Consider the following 14,345-nt stretch of genomic DNA (forward strand, 5'->3'; position numbering starts at 1 on the left):
CCTATGTTCAAGGATGGATAGAGATACCAATTATGTCCCCATCCTTTAAACACTGTATAGTCATCATCTTTCCATTGATGCCAAGATGTTGAACTGACTGTTACCAGGAAATAGTTCCTCAAACCTTTTTTCGTTTAGATGAATGTTATCATACCTCCATGTCAGAATGATGAGATCTGTTTGCGTCACGACCTATTGATGTTAATTCTTTTACAATGTCACATTTAAACATGCTTGCCGTAAAAGGCGACTTTGTTTGTCGTAAGAGGCGACTAACGGGATCGGGTGGTCAGGCTCGATGACTTGGCTGATGCATGTAATCGATCCCAATTGCGTGATCGATGCTGAGGATATTAATCACTGGATTGCCTGGTCCAGACTCGATTATTTACAGACCGCCGTCATATAGCTGGAAAATTGCTGAGTGCGGCGTTCAACAACAAACCAACCAACCAACGTGAGTAAAGATAGCCGAACGCTGTCCCAGCAGTAAATCTCGATGAAACTTCAAGAAATGACTTTAAATAACTGAGAATGAGAATGAATTTACGGGCAACGTCCACTGGATAATCTAGTGGCCTGTCAACTTTCTGAAAAAAATTAGTTTATGCCAGAACACACGGAAAAGAAATACTTTTGCCTCAGGTTTAAAACACAACAGTTTTCCACTTGATGCCCTGACATAAACTGGGTTGGGGGCCCGAAACAAACAGTTCGACTTCTCCTTTCAGACTAAACAAATCTAGGTGTTGAAGCAATGATCAAAACATATTCCACCTCCAACATGCCAGCTCAACCTCCCCCTCCCGTCCCCTCAATATTAAACAGTCGGCCACGTATGTATGCTACAGCCACAAATAATCTGCGAAACCAGCGCGGCTGATAACCTGAAAGCCTCCATCCACCACCATCCAACCCCCCATGTCCATTCAATTTGAACGCAAAAACTTAATTTGAACGCGAAAACTCAGATTGGCCAGTGTGTATAGTCTGATACGATGGACTGTGTACATATAAGAAGGCGCCTTTCGAATTCGATTTCCAGCAATACGAAGTAGAACTGATATAGTAGTATTATCTAGAGACTGATTTCGGAGTTGGAATAACAAAAATGTAATGACTGTTTAGTGTAGTGAAATGCTCCATTATCGATATATTCTATCATCTAAAAGTTTACTCTGAATATGAAATGTAAAATGTTTAATATCATAGTGCAAATGAAACAGAACGCATGCCATTTGCAAGGTATAGGAGATATATAAGAGATGCAGTCAACCGCTATTGTAAATCGAAAGTAAAATCTGAAAACACAAAAAGTGCCGGCATGGCTGGACACCCAGACAAATTACTCGATAGGAGGACAGACACAACATGTATTTTTGTAATTTCTGCAAACTTTTCGTCATATAAATGTTCTGCAATGCAAACGAATTAAGCGAAGACATAACACAAAAACAGATGAAAGTATTCTGTTGAAATCATCACATATGATACTTGCTGTTACTCAATAGTGTGTGTGCGTGCGTGTGTGTGTGTGTGTGTGTGTGTGTTTTGGTGGGTGTGTGTGTATGTGTGTGTTGGGGGTGAGTGCGTGTGTGTGTGCATGTGTGCGTGCGTGCGTGTGTATGTATGTGTGTGCGCGTGCGTGTGCCTTTAGTGTGCATGCGCGCGCACATTACATTTTCAGACTCCTACTATATCAATCTAGAATGTGGTTTTATTCACTTCGTGATCTTATTAAATAAGACAAATTGAAAAACCTGGCCTGTAATCTTGTAATGAGCCCATAAGATGTTTACAGCATACTGATTGATTGTGAAACAAATGCTAGCCGTCACATGTATTCGCGTCATTTACTGGTTCCATCCTACTGATACTGAAAACATCGTCTAAATAATATCTCAATTAATGCACTTTCTAGTGGTAACTAGAGACATCTCGAAATATTTGATCGTTTTGTTCCTATGTCATCATCACGGCAAGTGCATCCCATGTCATCATCCCACTTATGGCCTATGTCATCACCACAAATATATACTATCATGTCATCATCACGGCAAGTGCATCCTATGTCATCATCACAAATATAAACTATCATGTCATCATCACGGCAAGTGCATCCTATGTCATCACCACAAAAATATACTATCATGTCATCATCACGGCAAGTGCATCCTATGTCATCATCACAAATATATACTATCATGTCATCACCACGGCAAGTGCATCCTATGTCATCACCACAAATATATACTATCATGTCATCATTACGGCAAGTGCATCCTACATGTATGTCATCATCACAAATATATACTATCAGGTCATTATCACGGCAAGTGCACCCTATGTCATCATCACAAATATATACTATGTCATCACCACAAGTGCACCCTATGTCATTATCACACTTATATCCTATAGCATCACCACAAATATATACTATCATGTCATCATCACGGCAAGTGCATCCTATGTCATCATCACACATATATACTATGTCATCACCACAAGTGCATCCTATGTCACCATCACACTTATATCCTATGTCATCACCACAAGTGCATCCTATAGCATCACCAAAAATATATACTATCATGTCATCATCACGGCAAGTGCATCCTATGTTATCATCACACATATATACTATTTCATCACCACAAGTGCATTCTATGTCATCATCACACTTATATCCTATGTCATCACCACAAGTGCATCCTATAGCATCATCACAAATATAACCTATGTTATCATGACGACAAGTATATATTTCCGGTAATATGTATATTGAATGACAATTTCAGTCAATCTTTACATTGCCTGAGTGCATCAGTCAATAAATACAGTGACTTACTGAAGTTTTCAGTGAATATGCATTTTGCTGAATGTAGACATTGAACGTAACATATATACATATTGCCTGATTACTGACTTTGAATGTAAAATATATTCATATTGCCTGATTATAGATAGTATTTTTGAATGTAATATATAATACATATTGCCTGAATATAAACATTGAATGTAACATATATTCATATTTCCTGCTAATAGACATGGAACATATATACATACTGTCCGATTATAGATATTGAATGTAACATATACATATTGCCTAATTAAAGGCATTGAATGTAACATATATACGTATTGCCCGATTATAGACTTTGAATGTAATATATATTCATATTGCCTAATTATAGACATTGAACGTAACATATATACATGTTGCCTGCTTATAGACATTGAACGTAACATATATACATATTGCCTGCTTATAGAAATTGAAAGTAACATATTTACATGTTGACTGCTTATAGACATTAAATTAACATATATACATGTTGCCTGCTAAAAGACATTGAATGTAACATATAGACATGTTGCCTGCTTATAGACATTGAATGTAACATATTTACATATTGCCTGCTTATAGACATTGAATGTAACATATATACATATTGCCTGCTTATCGATATTGAATGTAACCTATATACATATTGCCTGTATATAGACATTAAATGTAACATATATACATACTGTCCGATTATAGATATTGAATGTAATATATGCATATTGCCTAATTATACACATTGAATGTAACATATTTACATGTTGCCTGCTTATAGACATTGAAGGTAACATATATAGATATTGCCTGCTTATAGACATTGAACGTAACATATATACATATTGCCTGCTTATAGACATTGAACGTAACATATATACATGTTGCCTGCTTATAGACATTAAATTAACATATATACATGTTGCCTGCTAAAAGACATTGAATGTAACATAAAGACATGTTGCCTGCTTATAGACATTGCATGTAACAGACAGAGAAACACGCACATCACTATTAACACTGCGAGAGGGAGCCAAGGAAACTAATAACTGTCATTCACAGTACAAAACGCTTGGTGTGGTTGAAAATTGCAAGGTTTCATCTGTAACACTATTCGTAGCTGCATGGGAATTCAACTCGCTTTCATTACACACATTTTTTGCAAAACCTTTACGCTTCAGTATACACATAGATGGTGGTACGTTCGTTGTAGCATGTTCTTGGAAACCTGCCCACAAGTTCGCACGGTCTCATAACTGTGTGAATCTGATAAGGCTTCTTCGCATCTTGTCAGTAATGTAAAAACTAAAAAAGAGTCCAACGTCATAGAATTAGGTGTGTGTGAAGAACAACCGTACAGAAGTAAGATTGAACTCCGAAACTATTTTTTAGAAATTTTGTTTTGTACCGACAGTGATTGTGAAATCCATACTTTTGTAAATGTTGGATGTAAGCCAATACATTTTTTTCATAGAAACAAGTCAGACGAAATCCTTGTTTGTCGAGCAGACAGCAGTAACACTAGTACATAAAGGAAAAACTGCAGTCTCATGCAATCACCGTTGAAGATCAAATATTTGATTGCATTAGTCTCAAATTAGTATGCTATGTTGGAATGTACATAGATACGAGAGAGAGAGAGAGAGAGAGAGAGAGAGAGAGAGAGAGAGAGAGAGAGAGAGAGAGAGAGAGAGAGAGAGAGAGAGAGAGAGAGAGAGAGATTATCGTCCAACAATATTTGATAACCCAGTAATGTAAATTATATTGGGGCCAGGTTCAACGACTTACGTGTCAACGTAAGACGTAAGACAGATCCATGTGGTGCGATGTACCGAACGAAATGAGTTTCCGTTTTAATTAAAATATAGAATTGATTGCCGGAGAGTGTTGGATAGACTGAAAACCGGGCCATTGTTTCTTACCAAACGCTAGTCAACCGGATGGTGGACATTACAGCTGATATAAATAAATAAACACGCACACTGCATACATAGACTCTTTTGGAGATGGAGAGGTTTTTAGACCGCTGAGATACTATGCCGCATTTCTTTTAACATGGATACCCCTCTCAGACACAGTATACTCCGGGTCGACCAGTCCTTGCTTTATCGCCCAAATGCGGAGCACCAGGCAGGGTAACAACTAATACATTCTTTTTAGCGCCTTTTCGTATGATTGGGCCAGGAATCACACCACCGATCTTCCTCTCTCTCCGGGCAGACGCCCCATCCTCCAGACCACGGAGAAAGTCCTTCACCATAGGAAATACTGAATATAATGGCATATTGTTGAGCTCTATGTCGTATTCATCGTCACAATGATCTCTCATCTGACACCCGTTATGAAGCGTTATAACGAGGAGGCTCTGACCCAGAAACAACCTCACCAGATGACGTCAGCACGAAATGCAAGTTATCTAGCAGAGCAACTCACTTCTGTGTTGTGTTGGAATGTGAACTGTTTATACTCTAACATAAACAATTGACTTCCATGCTTCTGTGTGTAAGCAGAACATTATCTTTATGAGTGAAATGTGGGCAAAATGTTTAGATGACTTCAAGTTTGTTTTTTACTGATTTCATTTCATTTCAGTCAGTTCGACCTAAAGAGAAGAAGGCAGGTGGCTAAAGTGTAGGTGTCGCGGTAAATGTTGGTGATAAACTTTCATCTTATTTTTCAAGGATACATGATGAATGGGTTAACTGTTTTTTTTATTTTGTCAAATGATGTACCCATTACTGGTAGAAGGCTAATACGTGGATGTGTGTACTTGAAACCTGAAACATTGGGCTATAATGAGGGCATTGAAGTTTCAGAAAATTTTCTTGCAGTGCTTATGGACGAAATCCCGGAAAGTGACTACATCTTGTGTTGTAAACACACACTCTTCACCATTAAAGTGTGGAAGGCCACCTGGTGATGATGGACCAGAATTTTACAAATCTGTTGAAAATGTATTAACTCCATATCTTGTCATTTTGTTTAACGCAGTAGTGTTGTACAGTGGACATTGTCCAAAAATTATGGTCAACGGGAATTATAATGCCACTGCATAAAAAAGGAAGTTAAGGTGATCCTAATAACTTTCGGGGTATGTCACTTCTCAATATAATGGGTAAAATGTTTTCTCATGTTTTGAATAAAAGACGAGAATGTTTCATAGACTACCAAGGAATAATTGTTAAATATTAAGGAGGGGTTCGGGGGTGGTGGTTAAGGAAAATCATTCCACTATTGATATCATTTTCATTTTGCAAGCTATTATACGAAGTATATCACTCTCAATAAAGGAAAAGTATGTTGCGCTTTAATTGATTTTCGAAAAGCATTTGATATGGGTAATAGGAGTATGTTAATGTATATTTTATTGCAAAATGGTCTTCACGGCAAGTTTTTATGTATTATCCAGAGTATGTATAAAGCTACTGTAACATACGATTATGGTAAAAAGATTACTGAGTATTTTAATAGTTCATGTGTGGTAAGACAAGGTTGAACTCTCAGTCCAGTACTGTTTTCTTTGTTTATCAACGAATTAGTTATATGTTTGAAAGTAAATTCCAGGATGGTGTTTTTATCTCAGAGGAAATGTGAAATAGAATTGCCCTATTGTTTGCCGACGATTTAATACTTGAGTCCAAACAGATAACCATACCAGTGTTATAAAATGTTATTATCCATTGCTGATAGAAAACGTCCTAACTGGGCATCGCATATCAGATGTTTGCTAAGTCATTATGGGTTGCACAAAGCGCTGGCAATACAGAATTATTTGTACATATGTTCAGCGAAAGGGTTAACGATTGTTCGTTTTCAAGATTGGCATGCATCTCTAGGCAGCAAGACTCACTCATTCTATAAACTGCATAAATCTTATATCGTTTGCGAAAAATATTTATCAAATGTTAAGCATTGTGAATATAGAAGGCTAATAACACAATTTAGATGTGGAAAAAATACTCTTGGTATTCAACTTGTTCGTAGGGGTGTTGCTTATATTGAGGATGATGCAGTCTCATCTAAACATAGTCATGTAATTGAGGATGAACTTCATGTCATATACAATTGTCCTCTTTATGCAAGTCGGCGGGAAATGTATATCCTAAAGACACTCAATCATCATTATTTTTGTTTAGAAATTCTCTGTCATTTGTCCAGCAATGATACAATGATAAATTTTGCAAAATTTCTAATGTACGTGTTATGGAACACAAAAAAGTATCAATTAGGTAACTCTTAGATAAATATGATGTAAGTGTATTTTGTATAATGGGTTAAATGGCCTTTATACCACAACACCAAAAGAATACAAGGATATGATATATTTCAAGGACCCTGAAACAGAAATCATACCTTTATCAGTTTCTAGAAATTGTGTAGGAAGAATGATGTCTCAATACAATTTTGGAACCATGTACACGGCATCTCCAAAGTGAATTATCTGAAGGCATGAGTCACGCGTGCTGGAATGTGCGACAGAACCCCTTGTGGTACACGTGACAGTATGACTCCTATATTCCAACTGTCGGCGCATTTTGCAGTTGACAGTCCGATTCTGGAACATGAATTATTCTTGCACTCTATAACAACATTGCTTTACAACAGTGACAAAGACAAAATACGATAACAAATCATAAGGCTTAGCATAGCAATAGTTTAATCAGTGTGCAGAAGTTATGTAGTCACGAAGGAAATACGTCGAGCATTATAGCATTACCTAATGGTACATCAGTTGTATTGGAGCCGGGAAAATCATTCGCTCAACATCCGTGAAGGTTCCGTGCAGCCAAATATCCTTTAACACAATTTGACTGGTACCAGGTCCAAAGCTGTAGTTTCGAAACTGGTTTCACTACCTCTACCCGGCGATCACATTAAATTCTGATACTATTGGGCTATTTCTGGTCACTCAGAATATTAATAATCTATTTTCAATAGATATTAACACAAATCTATGATTTTAAATAAGACTCCAACTTTTGGCGTTTCTGATGGTCAGTTAAAGTCACTTGTTACAATACTTTATTTGATTTAGGGCGGTGACAACTTTTCGATAATATGTGGACAACTGAAAAGATAACGTAATGTGCTGTTATATGAATAATTGATCGTGAGTTCTTGTATAGTAGTAATGTGTGAACATCACAACTGTCTTCAGCATTCTGACATGTGGGCTTGTCAAACAGTTTAATCTAAATTGTCCCAGGCAATAGCATATCTATTAATCATTTCCAAATTTCAGTTTTACATTGGAAAATATGGTACCTACTGGTTTCGTAGTTAAAACTATACGTAGCCCCAACAGTCAACAGACACAGGTTGGTGGTGTCATATCAGTTTCCACGTCATATAACACATGTTACGTGTCGATTTCCGAATTGAAAAAATCAGCTTACCCAGAAAGTTGTACGCAAAAGAGTTCAGGACTAGTCTTTTATGGATCTAGAAGTTTCCAGATTACACTTGACTCGACAAGTATCTAAATATAGCAATTTCCACACCACTGCTTACATTAGATATTACTGCATTCCTGACAACTAACCTCTGTCAAAACACAATGCTATGAACGTCTACTGAATCTCAACAGAAACAACGCTATAAAAAACCAACATAGTTTAGCAATAAACTACACTGCATACCTTGCGGAAAATTTATAGATTATATGCTTTCAGATATCGTGGGCACGAATAGTGCCCCTGGGATTGTCTATTTTTTGCCTACATGTCCTATCGCAAAAAAATCACAAAGACTGTATCTGTCAGGAAGTGAAGCATTTCGCAAATTTTCCTTGTAAACTTAAGATAACATTTTGCCTTCATTTATAGCAATTTGTCCTGAAATTTTGAAGATAGAGGTGTGCACACCACGCTTATAATTAAATGCCCCATGAATCAAGAATGAAGTTTTGACCTCAGATGTTTTGCCATAATTTTACTTATTTCTCTTCTGAGATTGGAATAAAAGCTACCAAATCCTTAGAGGTTTTGAGAATTCCATCAAAATGGTAAATTACTATTAATTCCACAGTGACTTGTCTCAACTACTTACAGTGAACAAAGAGAAAGTCATTCCTTAATTGTATAAATGATTATGGTTAATCTGTGTGACATTTGCTTGAACATTTGCTTGATCCAGCACTATATCTCTCTTTGCACGGATTTTTATCAAGATTTGGAGTGCAGGACAACCAACCCAGGAAGTGCGGAACGCGCCCTTTTATTTTCTAATAGGGGGGATTAACAGCTCATTTTGTTTTGAAAGTGTCCGTAAATTCAACCTTAATGCAACAAATCAAATATAAACAACTGAGTTAGACCACAAGATCAAACTAGTAAGTGCTACGTAGGCATGTATCGAGAAATAGCTCTATCAAGCTGTCTGACACCGCCCTCTACTGCGTGTCAGCTACCTTCAGTCATTTTTTTCCGGACGCAACTAAAAGTAAAAAGAGACTAGGAAACCTCATGAACGGATAACGGCAATATGTATGCTACATCCTTGTTTTCTTATCAACGTGTCATGGTATTGTTCTATCTCGATGCAGTTCGCCTTCACCGGGGTAATGGACCAGTCCAAAAGCATATAGAGAAATAGACACATTGACATTTCAAATTTGTTAAGACAAATTTGTGTATCCTGCCCCACCGGTGGCCCCCGCCACAAACACATGCAAAAGGAAATGATACACGTCAAAATAGGGCATAGCATCGGACATCATTTTTGTCACTGGTGCGTTAAATTTGGAAATGTTCTACACATGTCTGCCACAAAGCTTTCAGAGAGCTTTACTGATGCCTTGAATGTAGTAACCTTCATCAAACACATTCTGGGCAAGAGTTGGTATGGCGCTCTTTGACATCTTGGTAGAAAGGGCATGCTCGATTGTACCTAAACATTTATGTATTGTCAACGCCGAAGGCTGGAGCTGCAGGAATATTACTGGGAAAGTTGACTGTTGGAAAGTTGAAGTCATCCCTTTTGTCGTACAGTCTTGTGGGGAGTGTTTTGTCACTCTGATTCTTTATGCATAGATCTAAATATGAAACAGACGAGGCGGTCCCACCATTGTATGAACTGCACAATCTATACATGATACCAGTGATGATAAGCCTACCTATATGTACATAAGTGCTTGTCCACATTAACGTCATGCCCATACTGTATTACATGTGTTATTTGTAGCAGCACCGTTCAGTCTGTCTGACACAACCTATGTATACACATGGTAACTGCCAGAGGAAGAAGAAGACACAAAAAAAGATTTTTATTTAAGTGTAAAACGTTATACGATTCAAGTATGGAAATAAGATTTTCATTAACAGTGCACAGTGTCAGACCATATGGCCTATGAGACACCAGAAAGTCATTCGTGAAGAAATAAGAATTCTGTAGGTCTTTGATAGTGTTATCCTAAAAATGTATTCAGCATAATACAACAAAATAACATTTCCCTGATCATAAGAAATATCTACAAAAGATAGATATACTGTATGATTCCGACCGTATCATAGCATGTGCTTATGAATCACTATCAAATAATGATGATACTAGGTGTTCGCTAAAAGATGAGCATATCCTGGCCCACCGGTGGCACCCGTCAAAAATACATGCACAGGCAACTCAAGTGTCCTCCTGAGCAAACGTTGGAACATATGACACAGGTTAAAATGGGGACACGTTGGTCACTGATGTGTCACATTTGGAAATGTCTACCATGTGTCTTCATAAACCTTAAAAAGCACGTTTGAAGGTTTCGGTAATGCCTTGAATTGTGTGACAATGATTAAACAACTTTTAAACAAGAGTCGTGTCAGGCTCTTTGAAATTTTGGTAGAACAGCATGCACGATTGTACCTAAAAGCTGTGAAATGTAGACACCAAAGGCTGCTAGTATATTGCTCGATAAAAAGGGGAAGTTGGCCATTGAACAGTGGAAGTCATCCCTTGTCATAGAGTTTAGGGGATATTTCTATATATCTTATATGAAACAAACAAGGAAAAGTGATTTTGTATATTTAACGACCTAACGAAATAACGTATGAAGCTGAAGGTAGTACGTTTGGGTATTTAAGTACAAGCCTGTCGTAATTAACAGTCGTCTACCGGAGCAAAACCAAAACCATGTCAATACAATGACAACTGGCCCGGCTTGCGACGACGCAAAGGGACTTAAAGACCTACCGACACACGCAGATTTGAGGACATTTCATTACAGGTCACGTCAGAACGACCTTTCGCGAACTTGAAATGACTGATGAAATGACTAACAAGAAGTCGTCTTTAGTCAGTCAGAAAGCAGCTTTCTTGAGCTTAACTGCACCAGTTTCAAACTGGCGATTTCCATTCCCGATTACCCTTTGAAAAATATTTTGACAAAGTTATCAATTCAGTGGCAGTTCTTACCACGGGCTATGAAAGTCTCTTCCATTTGAAATGTTTTATCCCATTGAAGCGAGTGATAGACGATGATTTTGACGAATCAGTCGTACGGTCCGTAACTGTTGTTCGGATTACCCCGTGTTAGCCTTTTCGAGATTGCATGATTCAAAAACACATTCCGACTGTCACTTTCCCGATCTGGTAAGAGACGCTCTCATTTGTCGGATGAAAGGTCGTTCTGACGTGACCCAAAACGGGATGTCCTCAGATCTTGTTTGGCTGTGGGGAGCACTGATTTGATTTTAATGAGATCGGTCCTCGCTTTCGCTCAAGGGACAAGCAAGGAAAATCAACATAGCTTTGTGGCCACATGCGTCTCATCTTGACTGTTTATTTCAGAATGTCAACGGTTTTATGACAAATGTGATGTCATCGGACTTTGTAAAACTGATGAAACAGCTGTGAGTTATGCAAGTGTGTTAAAAAGCAGGATCAAATGGCATAAACTTTCTTTTTCTCGAACAAAAATCTAATTAATTCAACGTTCGTATTGATGAATAATTTGTACCAAGTGAATACATGACTTGCAAATGTATTTTTCCGAAAGTATTCATAGCCAGTGAACTTATGTGAACAATAGTTTCTCTGAAAGTAAATTGTGTTACTAAATTAAGAACAGCAAAATGTAATTATTTTTTATATAAATTTTGAATGCGATGGTTGAGACGTGAGAGATACACATTTTGAAGTTCCTATCATGTAAAATCCAAACTCGTACGTGATGAAAAATATTAACGTAATGAAGGATGCGACGACAACTTCATCGGTTTGTTATGAATTTCCCAATGTTTTTCGAGTTAGTGAAGAAAAAAATACAAAATGTAATGAGAAACAATATTCATATAAATGTGAATGATATGTGTCACGAAAACTGGAACCATTTTCATGAAGGTTTCTTGGCGATTTTCAGTATTATTCCTTGTTCATAAAACGTTGATAGGATACATTACAGAAGAGCAGGATGAATTTACAATCTTCCTGACAAATTGGTAGAGATGGAAACAACGGTAACTATTATATAATAGTATAGTAACATGGGCAGAAATAAACTTCATAAATTGACTTTTGGCATGTGTAAAATAAGATCATTTTGGTAGAGTGTTTCATTCAAATAAATGGAACCATTTTCAATAGTGTGCATTTGAAAGAAATTTCAGTCTTGATAAGTTCATTCAGCTGTGTGTTCACAGCAATCGTAAGATAGAAACCCATTTTTAATGACATAAATTACTGACGTGTTTGGGTGGTCAGGCTCGCTGACTTGATTGATGCATGTCATGGTATCCCAATTGACCGATACATGTTGGATGCTCATGTTGTCAATCACTGCATTATCTGGTCCAGACTCGGATTATTTACAGACCATCGTCATATAGCTGGAATATTGCTGCGTGCGGCGTTAAACAACAAACAAACAACCAAAACCATCTCCAAGAAACATGCCATCTCATCCTCCTTCCGTCCTCACAATATTAAATAGTCGGCAACGTATAAGAATACATGTTACAGCCTCAAATAAACTGGGAAACTGGCGCGGCTGATACCATGCATATGTAAAGCTCCCCCCTCCTTTAAAGCACACTTCCCCATTATACTTGAACTAAAGTATTGGCCAGTGTGTGGAGACTAGAGCGATGGTCTGTGCACATATGAGTTGGCGCCTTTCAATTCAATTTCCAAAAACACGAAGTAGAATTGATAGCATTAGGGATCTATGAAACTGTTAGTATAACATGAAGGAATGGCTGTTAGATTTATTGAAATGGCCCATTATCGATGTATCCTCTGATTCAATGTTAATGAAAAAGAACGTACGCTTGTCGCAAAGAAATATGCCAATACGTTTCTTTGGCGATCAGCCGTCATTGCTAGTCGACATGTACTCACATAATCGGGCTTGCAGGACACACAGACAATTTGGGAATAGTATAAAGTCTTTGAATGGCATTTAGAAGTATAACACAGAAGGAAGAGAATATATGGATGTCATCTTCTTTATAATGAGGAACACAACATTTCGGAGTATTTACTTACTCCTTCATCAAGTGAATAAATACTATGAAGCAGAGAACATATTCATGTATTTGTAAGAACAATAAAAGTAATAAGGTAACAAAAGACACTTAACAAGGGAAGCCAACACTTAATGAAACGAAAATTGACAAATGGAAGCTTAAAGGATAGTATTACCATTTTTTCTTCTGATGAAGGAGTAAGTAATATATACTTCAGTGTGAAAGACTGAGTTTGCCGAAGTTGAGAAAAGTGATATTTCAGTGCAGTGAACATGACACTTGATATTCCACTGCTGTGAACATAACACTTTGACGGAACTATTATCATATCAAGAGTTACCTTCCCTCAAATTGTCTCCCTTTATCGTAAGTATCTGACCCAGTGCACAAACTGTTGACTTCCTTTTTACGTTAGTTCCACATTGACAAGGCAACATAATGACAGATGGTCATTTATGGAGGCAATATCGCTTCATGCCAATTGTTATTCTCTTGATAATATTTCTTTATAAACTGTAAATTTCTCACTAAACTCGTCAATCGAGACTGCTCGTCTCGCAAAGTTTTTACTTGACTAGCGCGTATTCTTTCGCTTCCAACAGCGGTTTCATAGTTTTGAAGTATGTTTTTTAACTTGATTTTGTATATAATCATATCTGTATGTATGATACAGAATTTTAGTGTCCCTAAATATTTGTTCTTACTTTTGTTTATATTTTTTAAAGAGTTTGCAGAGACGAAATTACTTTTTTAGTCGCAAATACAAGTGTGGTGAACCGCCCCTGAATGTTAGGTAGGGAGCATTTACGTTTCCAGGTTTTACATATTTTAATGAAATAATTTAATTTTCCGGTAGACAAGTACACAAAAAGTAAATATTAAATTGGATATTCCACGTGTCTCGTGAAATATCATGTTTCTCTCATCTCGTGACGGGGGAAAAGGAGATATTTTCACGAGTGGCGTAGCCAGTTTGCAAGACAAGTACACAAACGGTAAATAATTAATAGGATATTGCATGTGTCTCTTGAAATATCACGTTTCTC

The sequence above is a fragment of the Haliotis rufescens genome, unplaced genomic scaffold (assembly GCF_023055435.1).
Source record: "Haliotis rufescens isolate VD_foot unplaced genomic scaffold, xgHalRufe1.0.p SCAF_1, whole genome shotgun sequence".
Lineage (NCBI taxonomy): Eukaryota > Metazoa > Mollusca > Gastropoda > Lepetellida > Haliotidae > Haliotis > Haliotis rufescens.